This window comes from Sardina pilchardus, chromosome 16, assembly GCF_963854185.1.
Source record: "Sardina pilchardus chromosome 16, fSarPil1.1, whole genome shotgun sequence".
Classification (NCBI taxonomy): domain Eukaryota; kingdom Metazoa; phylum Chordata; class Actinopteri; order Clupeiformes; family Clupeidae; genus Sardina; species Sardina pilchardus.
The window spans coordinates 31,080,550-31,099,779 of NC_085009.1; the positions used below are offsets into that span (position 1 = coordinate 31,080,550).

Genomic DNA, 19,230 nt, shown 5'->3' on the forward strand with positions numbered 1-19,230 from the left:
GTAGGGCGGCGTTAGTGCAGGTTTGTCACGGCTCCTCCAAAAAGCTCCAGGCACAGCGGAGTTGGTCAGACCAGCTATCCTGAGGCAGAGGGGATAGAGAGAAGGAGAGCAGTACGACACAGCCGGATAGCAGCAGTGGACTCTGGGTTACAACAGGCACAGCAGGCTAGTGGAGCGTCGCCACAATGGAGCAGGGCAGCAACAGTAGGCACTGGGTTACAACAGGCACAGCAGGCTAGTAGAGCGTCGCTACAGTGGAGCAGGATAGCAACAGTGGGCACTGGGTTACAACAGGCACAGCAGACTAGTATAGCACGTCGCTACAGTGGAGCAGGATAGCAACAGTGGGCACTGGGTTACAACAGGCACAGCAGGCTGATAACACGTCGCGGATACAGGGATACAACAGGCACAGCGGACTGCTAACAACTCGTTACAATGCAGCAGGCACTTATCTCGTCCTCACGATCCGTCACAATGTCCAACTCCCTCCCGTCTCGTGAGGGGCCTTCGTGGAGGTTCCAACTTGATATTCCAACTCGTGATCGATACTCGGCTCAGCTTTCAGCTCACTGCCATCGGTCACCGCTTCCTTCCTCGAGCTCCTTGTCCGTCCGTTCCTCCTGTCGATCTGACTAGAGAAGGTATAAGAACACTTTTCCCCCAGTTAAGCCCCAATCACAAGCTTCCCAATTACGCTGCCCACCTGAATCCCATGATTGCATTAGGTTAACTACTGGGGATAGGAGGCGGCCATCTTGTGCTACACAAAAATACTTCCCTTGGGGAAACGTGAGCCACCACGAGTCACACACACAATTCCACCTGGTGACACAAGAATAACAAACTACTCAACAAAAGGCTTTAGAATACTGTTTTGCAAAGGACCAAACAAGTACATGTATAACTGTTGAAGCGCTTCAGTTGACTTTTGAAGAGTGTTTTGTCACGCACAAATCAATCTATCAATGGGAGTTTACAGTGTGGACTCCCTTTTAGTCTGATGTACAGTAATAACAGCTTATCTCTGATCTCCTATCTCAGCTCGCTTTCTTTCATGTAATCCATCAAGAACACCTGTGTTAGTCCTATAAATAATGGTATTTTAGTCCTATAAATAATGGTAATACTTTGTTTACAACAGACTTGTTGCTTTCATGCTTGCCTGGGATGCTTGTGTGTTTGTAACCTGTCTCCGGTGTGGTGAAAAAAGCCTTGTTCTCTGCCGTACTTTGTACCCTGCTGTATGGTGGGCTGGCCTGTGCGTGACTTTTCTTTTCTTTTCTTTGTGGATTAATACTTCATTTTTACTACACTACTTCGGCTTTGTTGATGAATGAGCTGTTTTAATTTCCTACATCAAATGTGAAAAATGCACAGGCTATGTAGGCCACACATAACAACATTGTCAAGATTCTGCTATGTTTACAAAGCTCTCTCTAACTCCACTTCTGAAACACAAGTTCAGTCCCATGAAAACATTGTTTTTTCGAAACATTCAATTGTGTAAAAAATTATCATTACCTGCTGCTTACCAGCTGCTGAAAATGTCTGACCCAGCTCCAAGTATTGGTCTCAAATGTAGCCCAACTGAATGTGTAGTTGATCAGCCCCGGCCTACATGAATGTCTCCACTGCTCTCTGTCCCAAAATGGAGCCGGAGTGGTATAGTGTGATTGACTGGTGAAGTAACAACATGTCGCCAGTGGACTTTGTCTCCCTGTTCTTCCCTCTTGTTTTTGGGCGTGTCAGATTGCACAAGTTCACTCACACTGATTACTGGCCCCACAGTGTAGGCCTAAATGACCCAGGGAAGAAGCTGTAGTGATTGATAAGGCGCCCCCTGGGCCTAAGATCAAGAATAGCTTGCACATACTGTACTAGTCCAGTCCATGTACGAGTCCAGATGGCAAGATCAGACCAGTTCATATGGTCCACTGTCAGACTGTCATCATATTTGAATATTAAGAATTAAATAAAAAAATAATCAAAACTGTGGGGTGAGGCCCCAGCCGTGGCGCAACTGGCTGGGGCACCTGCACCGCACGCCGGCGACCAGGGTTCGATTCCCGCCCCGTGGTCCTTTCCGGATCCCACCCCAGCTCTCTCTCCCACTCGCTTCCTGTCATTCTCTCTACTGTCCTATCCAATTAAAGGCATAAAAAGCCCAAAAAAATTATCTTAAAAAATAATCAAAACTGTGGGGTGAGCAAAACAGCAAGAGAACTCGAAGCCTGTGAGAGTGTCCACTTTTATCATGTTGCGCTCACGTTCCATCCCTTTACTTGTTTTGTATTCTTTACCAAAACAAAGTGTTTTTTTAATTGTTGGTTTTAAATGGAAAAGATGAACTAAGGACTGATACCCAGATTCGCCGTTTGCCATTGCTTTCATATATGAAATAAAAAAATATATATATATAAGAGACGAGATGCAACATAATAGCCTGGTTCACATGAGGGAGAACCTGTTAATTATGAATTTTGAATCTGTTAACAGACATCCGGCGCAGCCAAGCGGTCTTCACAGGATGCCAGAGACTGGCTCCACAGGATGGCATGGCTGGAGTAGCCACAGTCTTCAGGACAGTGCCAGTGCAAGAGAGTGGCACCACAGGATGGCATGGCTGGAGTAGCCACAGTCTTCAGGACAGTGCCAGTGCAAGAGAGTGGCACCACAGGATGGCATGGCTGGAGTAGCCACAGTCTTCAGGACAGTGCCAGTGCAAGAGAGTGGCACCACAGCTTTCAGCTGTAGTGCACCGGTGTGTGTGTGTGTGTGTGTGTGTGTGTGTGTGTGTGTGTGTGTGTGTGTGTGTGTGTGTGTGTGTGTGTGTGTGTGTGCAGGCAGTCATAGTTATGGCCCTTTAAGCTGCAGTAGCGAGCGTAGAGTGGAATTCAGCTGTAGTGCACCGGTGTGTGTGTGTGTGTGTGTGTGTGTGTGTGTGTGTGTGTGTGTGTGCAGGCAGTCATAGTTATGGCCCTTTAAGCTGCAGTAGCGAGCGTATAGTGGAATTCAGCTGTAGTGCACCGGTGTGTGTGTGTGTGTGTGTGTGTGTGTGTGTGTGTGTGTGTGTGTGTGTGCAGGCAGTCATAGTTATGGCCCTTTAAGCTGCAGTAGCGAGCGCAGAGTGGAATTCAGCTGTAGTGCACCGGTGTGTGTGTGTGTGTGTGTGTGTGTGTGTGTGTGTGTGTGTGTGTGTGTGTGTGTGTGTGTGTGTGCAGGCAGTCATAGTTATGGCCCTTTAAGCTGCAGTAGCGAGCGTAGAGTGGGATTCAGCTGTAGTGCACCGGTGTGTGTGTGTGTGTGTGTGTGTGTGTGTGTGTGTGTGTGTGTGTGTGTGCAGGCAGTCATAGTTATGGCCCTTTAAGCTGCAGTAGCGAGCGTAGAGTGGAATTCAGCTGTAGTGCACCGGTGTGTGTGTGTGTGTGTGTGTGTGTGTGTGTGTGTGTGTGTGTGCAGGCAGTCAATTCAGCTGTAGTACACCAGTGCTCAGACGAGGGAGGCCTCTAGTCCATGTAGGGCTTCTGAATGCAGAGGTGTGTGTGTGTGTGTGTGTGTGTGTGTGAGGGAGGCCTCTAGTCCATGCAGGGCTTCTGGATGCAGAGGTGTGTGTGTGTGTGTGTGTGGAGTTGGAGTGGATTGGAGTTCTTATACAGTATGTGGCTACTCTCTTTGTCCATCCTGGTCAATTCGCCTTTGCAGAGCTGAGAGCTTCTCTGTTATGTTATAGTGGCTCATCTCCTTGTCCCTCATGATCCTGATGTTATCCATATAGTATATAGATCTCCTCGTCTCTCGTGATGTAATCCATATAGTATATAGATCTCCTCGTCTCTCGTGATGTTATCCATATAGTATATAGATCTCCTCGTCTCTCGTGATGTTATCCATATAGTATAGATCTCCTCGTCTCTCGTGATGTTATCCATATAGTATATAGATCTCCTCGTCTCTCGTGATGTTATCCATATAGTATATACAGTGAGGAGAAAATGTATTTGATACCATGCTAAAGTTGCCTAAAAAGAGGAATATAAAATCATCATTTGACAATTGATCTTAATGTCTTAATTAAAAAATTGAGTAAAAAGGAAACCGCTAAGTACCCCAATTTTCTTTGTGATTGAAAAATGTTTCGTAAATAAATAAATGTTCTTCCTAAATGCTAGGGGGAAGGAAGTATTTGACCCCCAATGTAACCCTATGGGAATTTAACACATAGGGTTAACATAGGGGCAGACAGATTTTAATTTTTTAAGGCCAGCTATTTAATGGATTCAGGATATTATGCATCCTGATAAAGTTCCCTTGGCCGTTGGAATTAAAATAGCCCCACATCATTACGTACCTTTCACCATAGCTAGAGATTGGCATGGTGCTTTTTCCAGTGGGCCTATTAGCCTGTTTGATGCTCATTGAGCTCAATGCAAATCAAACAGGCTAATAGGCCCACTGGAAAAAACACCATGCCAATCTCTAGCTATGGTCCAGGGTATGTGATGATGTGGGGCTATTTTAATTCCAAAAGCCAAGGGAAATTTATCGGGATGCATAATATCCTAGATCCATGAAATAGCTGGCCTTTAAAAATAAAAATCTGCCTGCCCCTATGTGTTAAATTCCCATAGGGTTACATAGGGGGTCAAATACTTCCTTCCCCTAGCATTTAAGGAAAACATTTATCTATTTACGATACATTCTTCAGTCACAAAGAAAATTGGTGTCCTTGGCGGTTTGATTTTTACTCATTTTCTGAATTAAAGCATTAAGATCAATTGTCAAATGATGATTTTATATTCCTGTTTTAGCATGGTATCAAATACATGTGCTCCTCACTGTAGATCTCCTCGTCTCTCGTGATGTTATCCATATAGTATATAGATCTCCTCGTCTCTCGTGATGTTGTCCATATAGTATATAGATCTCCTCGTCTCTCGTGATGTTATCCATATAGTATAGATCTCCTCGTCTCTCGTGATGTTATCCATATAGTATATAGATCTCCTCGTCTCTCGTGATGTTATCCATATAGCATATAGATCTCCTCGTCTCTCGTGATGTTATCCATATAGCATATAGATCTCCTCGTCTCTCGTGATGTTATCCATATAGCATATAGATCTCCTCGTCTCTCGTGATGTAATCCATATAGTATATAGATCTCCTCGTCTCTCGTGATGTTATCCATATAGCATATAGATCTCCTCGTCTCTCGTGATGTTATCCATATAGTATATAGATCTCCTCGTCTCTCGTGATGTTGTCCATATAGTATATAGATCTCCTCGTCTCTCGTGATGTTGTCCATATAGTATATAGATCTCCTCGTCTCTCGTGATGTTGTCCATATAGTATATAGATCTCCTCGTCTCTCGTGATGTTATCCATATAGTATATAGATCTCCTCGTCTCTCGTGATGTTATCCATATAGTATGTAGATCTCCTCGTCTCTCGTGATGTTATCCATATAGTATGTAGATCTCCTCGTCTCTCGTGATGTTATCCATATAGTATGTAGATCTCCTCGTCTCTCGTGATGTTATCCATATAGTATGTAGATCTCCTCGTCTCTCGTGATGTTATCCATATAGTATGTAGATCTCCTCGTCTCTCGTGATGTTATCCATATAGTATATAGATCTCCTCGTCTCTCGTGATGTTATCCATATAGTATATAGATCTCCTCGTCTCTCGTGATGTTATCCATATAGTATATAGATCTCCTCGTCTCTCGTGATGTTATCCATATAGTATATAGATCTCCTTGTCTCTCGTGATGTTATCCATATAGTATATAGATCTCCTCGTCTCTCGTGATGTTATCCATATAGTATATAGATCTCCGTGTCTCTCGTGATGTTATCCATATAGTATATAGATCTCCGTGTCCCTCATGATCCTGGTGTTGTCCATCCTCCTCAGTCCAGAGCAGCCTTAACGACTTAACTTAGAGAAACTCCTCAGGGTCCTCCAGCTCCCATTCATGTGCACCACTCATGTACTCATAAGCAGCTTTACAGCTATCACATATACAGAACACTATCCACTCATGTACTCATAAGCAGAGATGCAGCAGCACTCATGTACTCATAAGCAGCTTTACAACTGGTATCACATATACAGAACACTATCCACTCATGTTCTCATAAGCAGCTTTACAGCTGGTATCACATATACAGAACACTATCCACTCATGTACTCATAAGCAGAGATGCAGCAGCACTCATGTACTCATAAGCAGAGATGCAGCACCACTCATGTACTCATAAGCAGAGATGCAGCAGCACTCATGTACTCATAAGCAGAGATGCAGCAGCACTCATGTACTCATAAGCAGAGATGCAGCAGCACTCATGTACTCATAAGCAGAGATGCAGCAGCAGCAGCACTCATGTACTCATAAGCAGCAGCAGCACTCATGTACTCATAAGCAGAGATGCAGCAGCAGCAGCACTCATGTACTCATAAGCATGTTGTCCATCTTACCCAGTCCAGAGCAGCCTTATGGCCTGTGCAGACTACACAACTTTTTTGTCTTTCACGATTATCTTTTACGATTGACCATGTCAGACTAGGCGATCAGAGAACCACAAAATCATGCAGTGTCGTGGCCGCAAGAGTGGCCACATTACAAGATAATTTATCGTAGCCTTCTCGTCGTGTGTCGTCACAGTATCAGTGTCAACACGGGAGTCGTAGGAGATTCCCAAAAAATCTAACATGCTAGACTTTTGGTCGTAACGTCTTAGAATGTCGCAGACAATAAATCGCGGGTCGTTGAACATGTCAGATTACAAGACGCTTCCTCCTTCGAACGTCGTTCCCGACTTTGAATATTCGGACCCGACAATGGAAATTTGTCGGCCACGACGCAATCGTGGCAAAATCGGGCTCAAATCGTGTAGTCTGCACAGGCCATTAGAGAAACTCCTCACTCATGTACTCATAAGCAGAGATGCAGCAGCACTCATGTACTCATAAGCAGAGATGCAGCAGCAGCACTCATGTACTCATAAGCAGAGATGCAGCAGCACTCATGTACTCATAAGCAGAGATGCAGCAGCAGCACTCATGTACTCATAAGCAGAGATGCAGCAGCAGCACTCATGTACTCATAAGCAGAGATGCAGCAGCACTCATGTACTCATAAGCAGAGATGCAGCAGCACTCATGTACTCATAAGCAGAGATGCAGCAGCAACACTCATGTACTCATAAGCAGAGATGCAGCAGCACTCATGTACTCATAAGCAGAGATGCAGCAGCACTCATGTACTCATAAGCAGAGATGCAGCAGCAACACTCATGTACTCATAAGCAGAGATGCAGCAGCAGCACTCATGTACTCATAAGCAGAGATGCAGCAGCAGCACTCATGTACTCATAAGCAGAGATGCAGCAGCACTCATGTACTCATAAGCAGAGATGCAGCAGCACTCATGTACTCATAAGCAGAGATGCGGGGGACAGAGAGATGAGAGTTGGGAAATTGCGTGGCTGTTATTTCAAATAGCATAATTTATTTTAAACGAATCGGTTAACGTGTGTGCGTGTGTGTGTGTGTGTGTGTGTGTGTGTGTACAGTGTACAGTGTACCGTGTGTATGTGTGTGCTGTGTGTGTATGTGTGCGAGAGCTCATGAGTATATTTGCAGCTTGGCCATGTGGTAGAGAGAGAAAGAGAGAGAAGAGAGAGAGAAAGAGAGAGAGAGAGAGAGGAAAGAGAGAGAGTGAGTGTGTGTGTGTGTGTGTGTGTGTGTTTTGTGTGTGTGCGTGTGTGTGTGTGTGTGTGTGTGTACACAGTGTGTGTGTGTGTGTGTGTGTGTGTGTGTGTTTTGTGTGTGTGCGTGTGTGTGTGTGTGTGTGTGTGTGTGTGTGTACACAGTGTGCGTGTGTGTGTGTGTGTGTGTGTGTGTACACAGTGTGTGTGTGTGTGTGTGTGTGTGTGTGTGTGTGTGTGTGCAGTGGGTCCAGGATGGAGGGCATCACCCAGCTCTGGTCCCATTGGTGGGCACCCTGTGTGTGTGTGTGTGTGTGTGTGTGTGTGTGTGAGTGTGTGTGTGTGTGTGTGTGTGTGTGTGCAGTGGGTCCAGGATGGAGGGCATCACCCAGCTCTGGTCCCATTGGTGGGCACCCTGCGCCCACAGCACCCAGATCACCGTGGGCAACCCCACACACAGCCTAATAAATGATTAACAATGCTTACCAATTAACTTAACATGTCACCACGTGTTTTTATTGAAAACATTCCTTATACAATACTACTCACAATTTTCATATCTACATAAGTCACTTTAAAACATATAACTTCACATATGAATGTGCTGCAACACTTCTTTATGCACAGTGTAAAAACATGATTCAGGTGTAACACAACAGGATGGATTCATTAGAGTCCAGTTATTTGTAGATGTTTACAGTTTGGATGTTTCTTCAGTTCAGAGAACAGCTGCTGTGCTGAGGGTCCAGGATGATTCCTATACAGCCTGAGCTCTCTGAGGGGTGAAGGGTTTGATCTCAGTGCTGATGCTAAAGCTCTGAAACCTTCATCTGTTATACTGCACCACCGCAGGCTGTAGGAGAAAGAAGGAAACACTTCATCAGATCAGCTGAAGGACACACACAGACCAAAGGGGGAAGCAGTTATAACCTGTATGTGTGTGTGTGTGTGTGTGTGTGTGTGTGTGTGTGTGTGTGTGTGTGTGTGTGTGTGTGTGTGTGTGTGTGTGTGTGTGTGTGTGTGTGTGTGTGTGTGTGTGTGTGTGTGTGTGTGTGTGTGTGTGTGTGTGTGTGTGTGTGTGTGTGTGTGTGTGTGTGTGTTGTGATTGTGTCGTCTAAACAAAGAGGGCAGCAGTATTACCTGGGACAAAATTAAAATGTGTTTATAGATTGTGTTATGCAGTGTGTGTGGAGTGTGTAATGGAGTGTGTATGGAGTGTGTGTGGAGTGTGTGTGGAATGTGTGTGGAGTGTGTATGGAGTGTGTATGGAGTGTGCAATGGAGTGTGTATAGAGATGTAGAGGTGTTCGTGTGAGAAAAAGGGATAAAACACAACGTCAAATGCACTGATAGCAACTCAGTGTGTGTGTTATTTGGTCTGGTGATACTCACTCTAGTTTCTCCAGTTTACAGTTGGGATCCTCCAGAAGAGAAGAAAGGTGCTTCACTCCTGAGTCTCCTGCTTCATTCCCACCCAGCTGCAGCTCTCTCATGTGTGAGGGGTTTGATCTCAGTGCTGATGTAAGAGCTCTGAAGCCTTCCTCTCCAATACTGCACTTATACAGGCTGTAGAGAGAAGTAGGAGAAATACGTCATCTTCATTTCCTTTTGGACAATCAACATTACTGTCACATTTACAACACTGTTTGAGTGTGTGTGTGTGTGTGTGTGTGTGTGTGTGTGTGTGTGTGTGTGTGTGCATGTGTGCGTCGTGTGTGTGTATGTGTGTGTTTGTGTTCGTGTGTGTGTGTGTGTGTGTGTGTGTGTGTGTGTATGTGTGTGTGTGTGTGTGTGTGTGTGTGTGTGTGTGTGTGTGTGTGTGTGTGTGTGTGTGTGTGTGTGTGCATGTGTGCGTCGTGTGTGTGTATGTGTGTGTGTGTGTTTTCATGGGCGGTGCCAGGAGCTGCTGCTACAGCTGCATTATCATCACTGATACACATCAGATTCATCACTCACCCCCCTTTACAGCTGCATTATCATCACTGATACACATCAGATTCATCACTCACCCCCCTTTACAGCTGCTGCTACAGCTGCATTATCATCACTGATACACATCAGATTCATCACTCACCCCCCTTTACAGCTGCTGCTACAGCTGCATTATCATCACTGATACACATCAGATTCATCACTCACCCCCCTTTACAGCTGCTGCTACAGCTGCATTATCATCACTGATACACATCAGATTCATCACTCACCCCCCTTTACAGCTGCTGCTACAGCTGCATTATCATCACTGATACACATCAGATTCATCACTCACCCCCCTTTACAGCTGCTGCTACAGCTGCATTATCATCACTGATACACATCAGATTCATCACTCACCCCCCTTTACAGCTGCTGCTACAGCTGCATTATCATCACTGATACACATCAGATTCATCACTCACCCCCCTTTACAGCTGCTGCTACAGCTGCATTATCATCACTGATACACATCAGATTCATCACTCACCCCCCTTTACAGCTGCTGCTACAGCTGCATTATCATCACTGATACACATCAGATTCATCACTCACCCCCCTTTACAGCTGCTGCTACAGCTGCATTATCATCACTGATACACATCAGATTCATCACTCACCCCCCTTTACAGCTGCTGCTACAGCTGCATTATCATCACTGATACACATCAGATTCATCACTCACCCCCCTTTACAGCTGCTGCTACAGCTGCATTATCATCACTGATACACATCAGATTCATCACTCACCCCCCTTTACAGCTGCTGCTACAGCTGCATTATCATCACTGATACACATCAGATTCATCACTCACCCCCCTTTACAGCTGCTGCTACAGCTGCATTATCATTACTGATACACATCAGATTCATCACTCACCCCCCTTTACAGCTGCTGCTACAGCTGCATTATCATCACTGATACACATCAGATTCATCACTCACCCCCCTTTACAGCTGCTGCTACAGCTGCATTATCATCACTGATACACATCAGATTCATCACTCACCCCCCTTTACAGCTGCTGCTACAGCTGCATTATCATCACTGATACACATCAGATTCATCACTCACCCCCCTTTACAGCTGCTGCTACAGCTACATTATCATCACTGATACACATCAGATTCATCACTCACCCCCCTTTACAGCTGCTGCTACAGCTACATTATCATCACTGATACACATCAGAGCATCTTACAATGAAACAGCCTCACTGTACTGAACACACAGCACTGTGTACATTTCACAAAACTGCACTTCTATATGGCAAAAGAAAGGACATGGAATAGTCTATTTATGTTGATGTGATTAAGAAAACAATGATGATTGATTTTGTAACACCATCAGCAACACCACCTTTAACCCCAGCTGTTTTATGTGAAGTGAATGCAACAACAACCACTAACCGTAATGTCTGCAGTGTGCAGTGGGGATCCTGCAGTAAAGCACACAGCTGAGTCACTCCCAAGACTCCTGGTATGCGCTTACTCAGATCCAGCTGAGTCATGAGTAAGGGGTTTGAACCCACAGCTGAAGCCACAGCAGCACAGGCTTCCTCAGCAGCACTACTCTTCAGAAACCTGGACACATAAGGAGGACAACACACCTTTCATCTCACCTGACATGAACATCACTGATGTGGGCATTGAAAGACACAAAGACAGACAATCGAGAAATAATGAAATGATGAGCTGTTTTTACATGTGCTGTTTTCAGGGGAAAGGGTGTATTCCTACCCATTTATGTGTGTGTTATTATTTTATCTGCTTGGCCTGGTGCTGCAGCTTTAAATCTTATAGATTCAGTCTTCTCTGCAGGCCCTAAGCTCATCTTGTCTCTTCAAATATCATATTCATAACAGACCAACTGAATCTCTACAGCAGGTGTCTCCACCACAACAAAGTCAACTGCAAGCAGTCTGAATCTTCACAAGCTTGATATCTCCATGTGAAGCATTTGACAACATTTGATACACAACTGGACTGTCCACTGCTCTTCCAGAAATACTTACTGGACATTTCTCAGTGTACACTGTGGATCCTCCTTCAGGTCTATAAGCAGTTTGACTCCAGATTTCCCTGGATCATTTCCTCTGAGATCAAGCTCTCTGAGGTGTTTGGGATTTACCTTCAGGGCTGAAGCCAGACTAGCATAGCCTTTGTCTGTGATACTGCAGTCAGACAGCCTGAAAGGAAATTATTATTTAGTCAATGCACCAAAAAACACCAACAGACAACATCACTGCTATGTGATAAAAGACCCCCACCCCCCACTAGACAAAATCACTGCTATGTGAAGACCCCCCCCCCCCCCCCCAACAACAACATCACTGTATCATGTATCTTATTGAGAAATACTGAAATGTCTTATTAACCCTATGAGCCCTAAGCTGTTTTAAGGGCATTTTCACTACCTCTAGTTAGAAGCATTTATCCTGGTCATTGTAAGTGCCATTCACACATGCTACATATTGTTTTTTTCAGCACAGTCTAGGCTATCTAGATCTGCCACAATATCATGTATAAATACTTGCATTGATTTGATTTAGATTTTTAAATAATACAAATTTGAAAAGCGTACTATACAAATTCTTACATTTTGACGTGTATCTCACCACAGCAAGCTCACATCTCGACGAAACATGGTTACATGGTTATGTAGGCCTGACTGTCTTGAACACGGCAATATAAGAACCATGGTGGAGGTATACTTTGGAGCTGAGTAATTTACAGAAATATGTAGTGTGTGCCTTCCAGAAATAAATGGCAATTTTTATTTAGTGATGACAAAATGACTTTTTGCCACTTTTTGCGCTCCATATTTGTGACACTAGCTGATCTGACATGACTTGTTTGCGGTAGCACAAATGATGTGCACAGATGATGATTCTCTATAATATTTGTTTTACTGCATTGCAATGAACAAAGTAAAGGCAAAAAGTGTTTATTTGTCAAACAAATTTGGATGCAATATGAGTCTTGGAGTTTGCTAGGATCTCAAAACCGTGTTATGAACGTGACTTGTCATAGAGAAACACATGATAACATTGGATTATGAACATAGGCTATTATGCCACACAAAAACACGAGGTAAGTGGAGCTAAATGAAGTTATTATTTTGCTGTCACTTCGTCTGTTTTATGGCCTAGAAGGTTGTATTTGCTATCTGTGGATAGCTCTAGCTCTCCTCTTTCATCTGACATGCGTGCCATACCTTTTTGATAGCGGTTTCACGAGGAAATCAAACGAGAGTAAAGGTAGCCAAAGCTATATGACATTATTATTTGTTTGTAACTTCATCTGATTTTATCATACGAAATGATCGATGTATTTGGTATCAATGCAAAGCTCGGCTTCTCCTCTTTCATTTGATATGCGTGTCATGTCTGTGCGATGCGTTGTCCGCGAGTAATTCAAGCGAGAGTTCTGGATGCGCCGGTGAACGCAGAGCAATTATAGACTGTAAATATGATATACTTTGATTTAACTTCATCATTTTATTTTATTTTCATACTTAATTGTACAGACAAGTGTCTAGTATCGTTGGAAAGCCCCGGTTCTCTTTTTTCCTGCAATATAAGTTTCATCTCGCTGTGACTAATAATAGCGGAGCAATGTAACAAAGAAAATGTGTGTGTTTTTTGACGCACTTTGCGTCCGTCGGGCTCATAGGGTTAAGGAATACTGAAATGTCTTACCCGAGTGTCTCCAGTGGATAGTTTGGATTACCCAGTCCACTACACAGTTCTTGGACACCAATATCTCCAACACTGTTGCCACTGAGGTCCAGATTTTTCAGCTTTGAAGATGCTTTGGTGAGGACAGATGCCAGACCTGCACAGCTCCTCTCAGTGATACTGCAGTCAGAGAGCCTGAAAGGAAATTATTATTTAGTCAATGCACCAGAAAACACACAATATGTAGTTCTCCAAGTAAACCACTAAGTTGTTGTGATAAGACCCCCCCCGGACAACATCACTGCTATGTGAAGACCCCACACACTGGACAACATCACAACTGTATCATGTGTCTTATTGAGGAATAATGAAATGTCTTATTGAGGAATACTAAAATGTCTTACCTGAGTGTCTCCAGTGCACAGTTTGGGTTACCCAGTCCACTACACAGTTCTTGGACCCCATTATCTCCAATACTGTTGTCATTGAGGTCTAGATGTTTCAGCTTTGAAGACGCTTTGGTGAGGACAGATGCCAGACCTGCACAGCTCCTCTCAGTGATACTGCAGTCAGAGAGCCTGAAAGGAAATGATTATTTAGTAAATGCACCAGAAAACACACAATATGTACTGTAGTTTTCCAAGTATAACACTAAGTTGTTGTGATAAGACCCCCCTCCCCCCCTGGACAACGTCACTGCTATGTGAAGACCCCCCCCACACACACACACACACACACTGAACAACATCACTGTTATGTGAAGACCCCCCTCCCCCCCCCCCCCCCCCACACACACACACACACACACCCACATTGGACAACATCACTGCTGTATGATGTGTCTTATTGAGGAATAATGAAATGTCTTATTGAAGAATACTGAAATGTCTTACCTGAGTGTCTCCAGTGCACAGTTTGGGTTACCGAGTCCACTACACAGTTCTTGGACACCATTATCTCCAATACTGTTGGCACTGAGGTCTAGATGTTTCAGTTTTGAAGACGCTTTGGTGAGGACAGATGCCAGACCTGCACAGCTCCTCTCAGTGAGCCCACAACTGTTGAGCCTTAAGAGGAAAACAAGTGTAAGTGAGTGAAAGAGTGACTGACTGACTCAGTGGTATGTCTGTTTTTGAGTGAGAAAGATATAAAAAAAACACTGTCAAATTCACTGATAGCAACTCAGTATTTGGTCTTGTGATACTCACTGTAGTTTCTCCAGTTTACAGCTGGGATCCTCCAGAAGAGAAGAGAGATGCTTCACTCCTGAGTCTCCTGCTTTATTCCCACTCAGCTGCAGCTCTCTCATGTGTGAGGGGTTTGATCTCAGTGCTGATGCAAGAGCTCTGAAGCCTTCCTCTGCAATACTACAGTCTGACAGGCTGTAGAGAGAAGTAGGAGAAATACTTCATCTTCATTTCCTTTTGGACAATCAACATTACTGTCTAATTTACAATAATCTGTGTGTGTGTGTGTGTGTGTGTGTGTGTGTGTATGTGTGTGTGTGTGTCTGTGTGTGTGTGTGTGTGTGTGTGTGTTTGTTAGGGAGAAAACTTCATCAGCCACACTGCATGCCCACTTACTTATGCTCTGGTGTTCTTCCCACTGCTCGTTCCCACCAGACTGCTGTTTGCAACATCACTACCCCCCCCCCCTCCTCCACACACCCCTCCACACACACACACACACACACACACACATGCATCATACTGCACAAATGAAGCCACATAACTGATCATTATGGGATATTAAAATGTCTTACCTGAGTGTCTCCAGTGTACAGTTTAGGTTACCCAGTCCACTACACAATTCTTGGACCCCATTATCTCCAATGCTGTTGTCACTGAGGTCCAGATTTTTCAGCTTTGAAGACGCTTTGGTGAGGACAGATGCCAGACCTGCACAGCTCCTCTCAGTGAGCCCACAACTGTTGAGCCTTTAGGGGAAAACATTCCATCAGTTAGTGAACTCTCTGGAAAGGACTTTGACAAAGTACATACAGTGAGGAGAAAATGTATTTGATACCATGCTAAAGTTGCCTAAAAAGAGGAATATAAAATCGTCATTTGACAATTGATCTTAATGTCTTAATTCAAAAATTGAGTAAAAATAAAACCGCTAAGTACGCCAATTTTCTTTGTGATGGAAGAATGTTTCGTAAATAAATAAATGTTCTTCCTAAATGCTAGGGGGAAGTAAGTATTTGACCCCCAATGTAACCCTATGGGAATTCAACACATAGGGTTAACATAGGGGCGGGCAGATTTTTATTTTTTAAGGCCAGCTATTTTATGGATTCAGGATATTATGCATCCTGATAAAGTTCCCTTGGCCGTTGGAATTAAGATAGCCCCACATCATTACATACCTTTCACCATAGCTAGAGATTGGCATGGTGCTTTTTCCAGTAGGCCTATTAGCCTGTTTGATGCTCATTGAGCTCAATGCAAATCAAACAGGCTAATAGGCCTACTGGAAAAAGCACCATGCCAATCTCTAGCTATGGTGAAGGGTATGTGATGATGTGGGGCTATTTTAATTTCAAAGGCCAAGGGAAATTTATCGGGATGCATAATATCCTAGATCCATGAAATAGCTGGCCTTTAAAAATAAAAATCTGCCTGCCCCTATGTTAACCCTATGTGTTAAATTCCCATAGGGTTACATAGGGGGTCAAATACTTCCTTCCCCTAGCATTTAAGGAAAACATTTATCTATTTACGATACATTCTTCAATCACAAAGAAAATTGGTGTCCTTGGCGGTTTGATTTGTACTAATTTTTTGAGTTAAGGCATTAAGATCAATTGTCAAATGATGATTTTATATTCCTGTTTTAGCAGGGTATCAAATACATGTGCTCCTCACTGTATGTATAGTCGTGCTTCACAATCATATCTAACATTAACTTAAATGTGAATACTTTCTCATTTTCATCCAAAACAACATATTATCATTCTACTCACAGGGCTTTTTGGGATTCCTCCACTACTGGCTGCAGCCTTAAAAGACATTCATCAGACCTGCTGTACTTCTTCAAATCAAACACATCAAGCTTTTCTTCTGATGTCAGAAGTACAAACACGAGAGCTGACCACTGAGTGGATGAGAGTTTGGCTTCAGAAAGTGTCCCAGCACTCAAGAAGCTCTGGACTTCTTCCACTAAGGAGTGATCGTTGACTTCATTAAGACAGTGGAAGAGGTTGAGAACTCTTTCTGATGATGGTATCTCCCTGATCTTTGTCTTAATGTAGCTGCCTATTTCCTCTTTGCTTTCATGTTGTACTTCCTTTATTAGGCCTCTCAAGAGTCTCTGGTTGGATTCCAGAGAGAGGCCCAGAAGGAAACGGAGGAACAGATCAAAGCAGCCATCTTCATGTTCCAAAGCTTTGTCCACAGCACTCTTCTGTAGGGTGGTCATGGATTTGTCCATTGTTTGCCACATACTTTGAAACACTGATCTGTGTGCTGTGCTGTGCTGTGGGGACATGAGATCTTTCCCCTCAGTTTTTAACATCAGGATCACATACAAAGCTGCAAGGTACTCCTGGATGCTCAGATGCACAAAGCAGTACACCTTTTCCTGATGAAGGCTTGACTCTTCCTGAAAGATCTGGGTGCAAATGCCACAGTGTACTGCTGCCTCTCTGACATCAATACCACTCTCTCTCAGGTCGTCTTCATAAAAGATCAGGTTGCCCTTCTTCAGCTGCTCGTAGGCCAACTTTCCAAGGGCAAGGACACTAGCCTGGTTCCACTGTGGATCTATGTCATGAACTCCTTCAAACTTTAGACTCTTCTGCTTGGTTTGAAAGACAAGGAAATATGTGTACATCTCTGTCAAAGTCTTTGGAACTTGCTTACCTCCCTCACTCTTGAGAATTAATTCAATAACATTAGCAGCAATCCAGCAAAACACTGGTATGTGGCACATAATGTGGAGGCTTCTTGATGATTCTATGTGAGAGATAACTTTGCTGGCAAGATTCTGATCACTGATCCTCTTCCTGAAGTACACCTCCTTCTGAGCGTCGCTGAACCCTTGTACTTCTGTGACCCGGTCGACACACTCAGGAGGGATTTGATTGGCTGCTGCTGGTCGGGAGGTGATCCAAAGGAGAGCAGAGTGAAGCAGATCACCCTTGATGAGATTCGTCAGCAGAACATCCAATGAAGCGACCTTTGTCACTTCAGTCAAAATTTCATTTTTCTGAAAGTCTAGTTGGAGTCGGCATTCATCCAGACCGTCAAAGATGAACAACACTTTGTACTTCCCCTGGCTGGGAAAAGTTAACTGCTTTATTTCTGAGAAAAAATGGTGAAGAAGATCCATCAAAGAGAGCTGTTTGTGTTTCATGCGGTTGAGCTCTCTAAAAGGCAGTGGAAATATGAAGTGGATATCCTGGTTTTCTTTCCCATCAGCCCAGTCCAGGATGTATTTCTGTACTGAAACAGTTTTGCCAATGCCAGCTACTCCCTTTGTGATGACACTTCTGATTGGTTTGTCTTGGCCAGGTAAGGGCTTAAAGATGTCTGTGCATTTGATTGGTGTCTCCTGTCCAGCTGGTCTCTTGGATATGGACTCAATCTGCCTGACTTCATGCTCCTCATTTACTTTCCCACTTCCTCCCTCTGTGATGTAGACCTCTGTGTAGATCTTCTCCAGCAGAGCAGAGCTGCCTTGCTTTTGTATTCCTTCAAACACACACTGGTACTTGTTCTTGAGATTTCTCCTCAGTTCAGTCTGCAACACTACACAAAGTTCAACTACAGAAAGCATAAACAATGTTAAAAACAAAATAATGTTAGCTAGCCACTAATACTAAAGACAAAATACATCCAATGTGTCTTTTACACCAATGTGCCTTTTAGTGCCTTATTGATGTTTAATTGCAAATGGAAATAAATATCTCCTTAACAATGCAAAGCATGCAACACATCTGAAATGGGTATTCTCTGTTTCTCTCATGTAGCTCTCTGATTTTATTAATCAAAATCATAGGAAATGTAGTTAAAGGAACACTTCTTACTTTCTTGCAGTTTGTCAGCAATATTATTCTGTTCCATGTTCCTCAGGAAGTGCAGTGCCATCTTAAGAGCACCTTCTCTGGCATCACTCTCATCCTGCTCTTTACCCTCAAAGTGTTCAGACTTCTCTTGGTAATCTGGACTCAGAATCTTCTTGAATCTGTTCAGCTCATTCTTCACAAAGGTGATGATCTTCTCCTCAAGCACCTGGGCCCGTATTCACAAAAAAATGTAAGGCTAAAAGTAGCTCCCAAGTCTAGGACAGCTTAAAGGAACCGCTTTTAGTGGCATTTCACGTCACAATGTTTTGAAATGACCGTGCGGTTACAGGAGCTGTCATGCGAGGGAATAATTGTTCCTTGCAAGTAAAGGATGCAATAACGCCACCGACAACCAAAACCAACATGCATGTAAACTAAATGTCTCATTGTACCGGTATGCCTAAATTAAATTAGGCATATGTAGGCGAATGTAGGCTATGTGTTGTCATACAGATTCATTTAAAACATGCTGCAAAGATACTGCTCCAGTTCATAGTGTTTCATTATGCCTAGGCTATTTGCTTTACTCTTTCTTCATTTAGGCTATGCCTATTTATTCATCATCTTCCATCCTTCACAGTCCGACATTCTCACCAGCTAAGACCTGACACCTGTCACTCAACTTGTCGAAGTAGGGGAGGTTTTTGTCATCATTGGCGCGTTATAATCATCAGCCAATCAAGGTGGTCACTTTAATCAAGCTTGTGCATGAGTAATGACGTCAACCATTTCTCTCAGCCCTTTCTTAAAAGTGGGTCTGAGAGGCTTTGTGTATAACTTTTAAGAG

General features: G+C 43.7%; 1 protein-coding gene and 1 pseudogene across 1 annotated transcript in view; both read right to left on the reverse strand.

Annotated features, from left to right (window-relative positions):
- Positions 1-19,230, reverse strand: part of LOC134059649 (uncharacterized) — a 246,170-nt gene that overhangs the window by 37,106 nt on the left and 189,834 nt on the right. The window lies entirely within an intron of this gene.
- On the reverse strand, positions 17,224-18,404 carry LOC134059859 (NLR family CARD domain-containing protein 3-like; annotated as a pseudogene).